Genomic DNA, 7,262 nt, shown 5'->3' on the forward strand with positions numbered 1-7,262 from the left:
ATTTCTCTTCCCCATCACCTCCCCTTTGCAGCCCCCGCGCTGCTCCCTTCCTGCCGGCGCTGGGCTCTGCTGAGCCTGCCACGGCGTGTGCGGTCAGCCTTCAGTACCTCTAAAGCAGGCTTTGTGGTTCGTTCGGGTTTGTGCTGTCTCGGAAAGCTCTCTGGTTTTCCAGCTCAGGGTGAATTCTGTTGCCTTGTCTCCTGCTCTGTGACGAGTGGCCAAAAAGTAGTTCTTTTTATGTAAATGCACTGTCTTGCCATCGTAACCGCGTATTTTCCCCAGCCCCTTCTTCAACGGAAAGCAGAACGCTGCTTTTATAACCCTTTCAAAATCATTTGATTCTGCTTAGGCTGGACAGTACCATACATTTGAATAGAAATAACTTTATTTTCAGATGATGTTTTCACGATAAAAGTCAGCCTGTGTTTCCCTTGGTTCCTCCAGGTTGTAGGACAAAATTCTAATCATTTAAAGATTGTGCTAACAGTAGACTTTATTTGTATTGACACCTGTCCCATTTTCTTGAAGCGATATAAAATGATGTCATGTTTTATTCTAGCCAGCAGGGCTGGGATGTCACCTAGGATGTAAAATCACCTGACCTGTCTTGACTTACACGTGCATTAACTGCACAGCCACCTCTCAGTGCATTAGGAATTCGGGATATACACTTTGATCCGCATTTTACTGTGCTTTTATTCCCGCATGGAGTCACTCCAGCAATATAATCAATATTCACTTTTTCTAAAATATAATATTTTTTTCTGCTTAAAAGGATTGTGAAGACCATTAGTGTTCCATTAATAAGTCTTAAACCTCTGTTGCATCCTCATGAGTTGTGTTAATTAAAAAAAAAAACAAACCCTGAAACAACTTAGAGATTAAAATGCTAATGTTGCCTTGTACAATAGCTGTATTATGAAAACTTGCAATGACAGAAGGTAGAGAAAAAGATCTGTTTATTTTCCTGCATTGAAGGAAGCACATACAACCTGAATACAAATAAAAATGGAAGTGAACAAAAAATAGAACACACCAGAGACCTCAGAAGAATGTATCCAGCTCAGATAAATACCTGTAACTGCTGGCAGATGTACCCTGAACGACGAAGCACAGCCCCAGCATGAAGCTCGGGATTTAGTTCCCAGCTCTGCCTTCCTGCTGTCAGAGAAGTGGCAGCTCGGTGCCTTGCCTCCCTCGACCCACCTTGACGTTACGCTTTACGAAAGGAATGGGACCTGGCCACCGCAGAGCCCCGTACGGGTGCTGCCTGCCCCACTCCCCAGCTATCACGGAGCGGGTCCCAACCCGATGGGCACACCGGCAGCCAGCGAGCGCCTGCCGTTCCCGCAGGAACGCAGAGCACTCTGTGTCTGCCACACCCTGGGGTGTTGAAAACCAGTACAGCCCAATGCTGGTCTTTCTGAACAAAGCAGTACCAGGCTTCCTCCCAACCTCAGAGAGAGGTGTCCCCATGTTCATTATCTCCCCTCCCAATCCTCACAGCGAGACCATCCAGCTCCTCGAGAGCACAAAGCTTTTGAGCACTAGGGCCCAGAGGCCTCTGCTTAGCAGCCAGGAAACACACAACCCTTTGGATTTTGAATTGCCAGAACAGCGTTTCGCAGCACGCCACAGTAAGAAAAGTCCTGGCGAAGCTGCCAACAAGAGGTGTCCGCTAAGGAGAAATGGGGAGGATGAGATCTGGCTCACCCTGCTACGGCTGCTGACAAAGAACTCTGGAGACACCTTGTTTTTTCCTTCTGCAGCGGAAGCGTGAGACCCCAGATGAACCCAGATGCCCAAGTTTCTGAAGCTGTAGTCAGGTGAGATTGTTACCCGAACGGAGCTGTCCTGAGACACTGCTGCTAGAGATGTGCATTGCATAGCCCTACCCTTGCTGGTTTAAAGCCAGACAAGAAATTAGTCTAAACATCTGAACAATGCGCCTTTGTCTAATAAGCAGGAGATGGTTGTGGAGAGCAGGAGTTTAACTGATGCATGACTAGCCCAGCTAGTAAACCATGAAGAAATGCTCAGACTTCCCAAAAGAAACAGGTAGCTAGGGGAACGGTAATTCTGGCAGTGGGAGATTGCGACCACCAACTCACGGACCAGGCACCCCAGTTATACCCCAGACTCAAAAGACGAAGAAAATGAGCACGAGTACTAATTTACATGCTGAACAACAAGACTTTTACCAATCATTTAACAGAATAATAATGCATATGTATTAGGAAGTTGAATATGTTAATGCTTTGTGTATAAATAATTGTTGATTTGGAAGCCTGGTGTGCTGTCTTAGACAGACACCCATATTTGTGCAAATATGCAATAAAGCACCTCTGCTCTGTGTGTATATTGGCATACTGCACATCAGGTAAGCGAACCCCAGGTTTGGGGACAACAAGATGATGTCCCATGAAAGGACGGGAAGGGGAGGAAGCTACACGGGCTGCAGGACTTCACAGGGGGCAATGGAAGAAACTTCAAACGGCCTGTCTAGGCAGGACAGCATGCCCATGCGGGTCGTGCGGCATCTCTCCCTTACTGAATCCTACCTGTAGGTAAGAAAAAAGCTTCTGTCTACAGGACTACTTGACAAGCACCTGTTTCCAGAACCAAATTAACAATAAACCAAAATCCTGCTGTGGTGCTCATCAGTCCGCTTTCCCGGAGGCTCTGCCGCTGTCTCTCCCATCCCTCTCTACTTCCAGAGCTCTCAAGAGATGAAAGCACCGCCTTGGCCTCAGGAACATGTCCTCTGGAAGGGGCTCTCCTCCTCCATGTTTCCATTCCTTCTTGTTCTTCTCCCACTGCCTTCAGCTGGGAGTCGATCTGCAGACAACTGCGCTGGAATGATCCCCTCTTCACATTTTGTGGTCCTACTGCCCAGCACTGACAGGGTTTGTGCTCGCTAGTGGCACATCGCCCCGTTTTGCAGGGTCTGCAGCAGCTAGTCTTTTATCTCTGTTGTTACTACCTTAGGCTAGTTGCTAGCTCATCTAAGGCAGATGCATTAAACAACTTGTTTTCCCAGAGAAAACACCTCTTATTTAACAGGGTTATATCTGAAGACTGCATGCATCTTTTGAAAAAACTAAATATGGTAAGGAAAAGAAATCTGTTTAAGGAAATCTGCAAAAACTTCATATATCACTTACTATTAATCAAATATGAACTGAGATGCCAACCAGGTCACAGCAGTACGTAGTGCAAATCTTTCTTCTTCTCATCAGAGGATGCTGTAAATGTGAGAGGGAGAGCACTTACAAATGGGCAAAGACTGGAGCCACTGCACCAGGCTATGGCGAGCAATCTGTAGGTGGTTCCTGACGCCATTCTGCTACCGAGTGAGTTTTACACGAAAGATCTCCAGAAGAGTGTGTAACCACCCCCCTGACATTATGAGGATTGTCAGTCAGCCAAAAAGCTCGTAATAAAATAAAAACAACTAAAGGATCATGACACTGTAGGTCTGTCGGCTGAATATCTTTTTCTGTTTATCTGGCTCTGTATTAATAACTTATGGATGTGACCAACTTAGCAGCAAGCTGCGAGCCTGAGTACTTCCACCTGCAGAACGCAGGAGGTTTCATGCAAAGCCTTTTTTTTTTTGGCAAAAGCAAGAACGCTGAGTTATTACATCATTTGGGGCAGACTCCGGGTACGCGTCACCTCAGCAAGTGGCTTTGTTTACCAGAAAGTGCACGGTAAACTCTGGGGAACTGCTGGACTTGCATTTAATGTGGATTTAGATATAGGTACTTCTGTATAGAAAAGAAGAAGTAGTTTGGACTCTGGATGTTTTGCATTTCCTGTATATTTGTACCTTTGTATGTCATTAAAATTATCATTAACCCATTTTCTAAATCCCAGTCGAAATGCAGCATGACCATTTTTCAGCTTTCTGTTGGCTATTTTTATCTGAATAATTAAAAATACATGCATATGAAACTCAAGCTGTCCAGAGAGCTCATTAATATTACAACAAAACCAATCCTGGCAGTAGTCAGCAATTATTTCAGAAAGATCTTGGAGAGCCTGCCGGCGATGAAAAAGCCTCTTTTCACCCTCTTATAAACTCGGCCCTCGCCACAAAAACCTATTAAAATATGCTTCTGCAGACAAGGGCTCAGTAAGCTTGGGCTATTTCAAAGAGAAGGAAAGTGTTTCTGTCGCACCCTGCGGGCACACAAAGCGAGAGCCCTTCCCGAGCAGGTGTCACTTCAGCTGGGGACAGCCCGTCACCACTCACCGGCACGGTGCGGCGCTTTCCATGCAGGCAGAGCAACCCACAAAACTCACCTGTACCGACTAACGGGAGTTGTTAAAAGCTTTGTGCTGCCCAAACTCTGGGCGCTTGGAAGAGAGAGGGCAGGGAGGAGAAGCCATGGGTGATACCAGCATGGGAGGCAAGTGGAAAATGGGTGACCCTATCTGCTGAAGCCCCGGGGAAGATCTGGCGAGTGAAGCTCTGCTGTTCAAACCCAGTTAGCACCACTATGGGAAAGCAAAACCCAGGGCGCCGCACTGGGCACTAGGCATGAGCCCTGATTTTAGTTAGTTTTCAGCCAAAATACGGACAGGACAGCTTCTGCGGTGGGACTCCGCGAAGACCCATCGCAACTGCTGGGCTTAGACTGCGGTTTCAGTGCCCGCCGCCAGCCCCGTGAGCAGCCCGCCGTGCTAACCACAGGCTTTTTCAAAGAGGTGCAAAGACATCACAGAAAAAAAAAAAAAAAGGATTAATGTAATGAGGAACAAGAGTTTTTATACCAACATACAAAATCCAGTAATGTTAATGAGTTTATTAGTGCCTCCCTGCCCCCAAATCAAACTGCAGACTTCAGCAGAAAAATTTGACTTGCTATATACAAAGTAGGCTTAGATTTATGTTCACTGGAAAAGTCTACTTATTTTATTCTGTTATTCTCTCTTCCTTTAGGCAGCTGCACTAGAACAGATCACAGATAAAAGTGTAATTTAATGTATTTAGAACTTGTTGTGCTCTGCACAATGTATCTGAGGGATCATGGTTCCAGACCGTGCTGCGCTCGCTGTGTGTTTGCAGCCAGACAGGCATGTGGGCGTAGCACTGTTAGCTCTTATTTTCCCCTCTCCAAAAAAGGAAAAGTGGTTAATTTAGCAAAGATGCAGAGGCGGATTCCCACCTGCCGTGAGAGAGACAGAGAGGTGGCTGTCAGTCCGGTGGGCATCACCTGCGAGCTTGAAGAATCGAGCGAATGTGGGAAAACCGGAACGCATGCCAGGAAGCAGCCCGGGCCTGCAGCATCTGCGACGCGCAGAAGCAGAGAGCAATACTCACCGCTGGACAAAGCGCTGCTGCTTGGGTTCCTGGGCTCTCTGATACAAGTCACTGGTCACAGGCAGCAGTGCTGCCTCATGAGTCTTGGCACCTTCCCCAGGGGAATGCTCACTGCCTTCTTCCACAGCCACAGAAAAGGCGGCCTGAGGACACGCTCTTTGCTGTTTTTCCAGCAGGTAAGCTTGGCTACCAGACTGCCAGGCCAAATGGATTCAGTACCTGCTGGCAGGAGACTCTGAAAGTGTGAGGAAGAGAGGCTGGCATAGCACCGCCAGTGAGTCAAGTGTGTGGGACAGGTATCAGGGTACAGAACTTATGTTTCATCCACATTCTTTATTTGCTGGTGTTCAACTCTGTCTGCAAAGAAGTGACATTCTGAGCTGCAGCTTTTAAATGCTCAAGTCCAGTCTGTGCCACGCAGGTCATAACCAACCTCTTAAAATCTGGTTTATGAGCAGGACGACAAGGCTGCCGGGGTGTCTGTGGGAATCTGTATCCGACACACCATGAGGCACACGGGCTCTGCTGCTGAGGCTCCCTATGCCGTGTCCTGGGAGGCACTGCTGCGTGCCAGACCCTTGCAGCCTCTGGGCAACACTGCACCCAGAACAGGAATAACGCGGCATGAGGTCCTTCTCCAAAAGGAGGGTGGCAGTCTCCTTACCAAACAAATGTTAAACACCTGCCTAGAGCGGTGCTCTAATAGTCCTGGTGCAACCCGTTTGCCTTACAGTCTCCCTTGCATCTGTACAGCATCTCAACGCCAGCAAAAGGCACAAGCCGGACAACCAAAACACAGCATCGACTTTTGGAGCATAAATTGCAGTAAAGCTTCCTTAAAACACCAGGTTTGCTTACCTTGTCCGGGGCAGCACTGGGAGGTGAATGATTTACTCCTTCCTTCCCTCTCTCTTCTCCCTCACAGGTCTTCCCTGCTTGTGCTGGGCACTGATTCAAAACGCAGGTTTTAGGATAGCTCATTTGCCTCTGAAAGTCAAGCAGTGGCAGCAGCTGGGATGTGGATGCCCAGGACCTTTCTCTGCCCTCACAGAAGCTTAGATCCCATCTGTAACTGGATCCCTCTTATCTGTAACACAGCAAGCAATTCCCTTGTGGTAGCAAAAGCTGAGACCCGCTACCAGGCTGTGACCGTTCAGATTTATTAGGCTGTCTGCCACTTGACACTAATCTTCAGCCTGAGATTTGCAGGTGCTGTAGCATAGAAAAAGTGCTTTTCTATGTCTCTTCACTGCCCTGTCATAGGGATTTAGCAAAGCCTCATGCTGCAAATGATCAGCTGTGGCACGAAGCGGCTGCTGCTCTCACTTTCCACTCTTACTCCATTACCTGTGCATCGTCTGTAGCGTGTAGTGACCCACAAGCTGTGAAGAAGGTGCTTAGCCAGCACGTCGCTAAGGGTGAGGGCGAAGGAGGGCAGCAGGTTCTGGAGGGAGAAATCTGTGGAACAAGATTTGCTGGGTCCCTGGGACCTCTCTGATCCCATTAATTCCTGAGAGCAGGGTGTCAGGACAGTATGGTACACGCGCTATGTATGAAACACTGGCCTCTCGCGCTGTAACCTGTCGTTACTGAATACCCAACAAGTTCAAAAGTGAGGAATAAACCAAAACGCTGCAAGGAGTTACCACAGAAGAGTGTCAGTGCACAGCAGCCTTCCAGGTGAGTGCAGGCAGGAGGCACAGACCATTGCTCTCTTTGGTGCTGCACAGCAGAACTGCCCACTGCTGGCACTTGGGGAAGCTGGCACACGGGTCTCAACTCCACGGCTTCGCTCAGGGCTCTCGTCTTACTCCTTCGTCTAATCTGTCCCAGACACTGAGGTAAAGCGTCTACAAAGCCCGGGTCTTAGACCCCATTTAGACTGGATATTAGGGAAAATTTCTTTACTGAAAGAGCGGTCAGGCACTGGAAC

This window comes from Opisthocomus hoazin, chromosome 2 (assembly GCF_030867145.1).
Source record: "Opisthocomus hoazin isolate bOpiHoa1 chromosome 2, bOpiHoa1.hap1, whole genome shotgun sequence".
In the NCBI taxonomy this organism is placed as follows: domain Eukaryota; kingdom Metazoa; phylum Chordata; class Aves; order Opisthocomiformes; family Opisthocomidae; genus Opisthocomus; species Opisthocomus hoazin.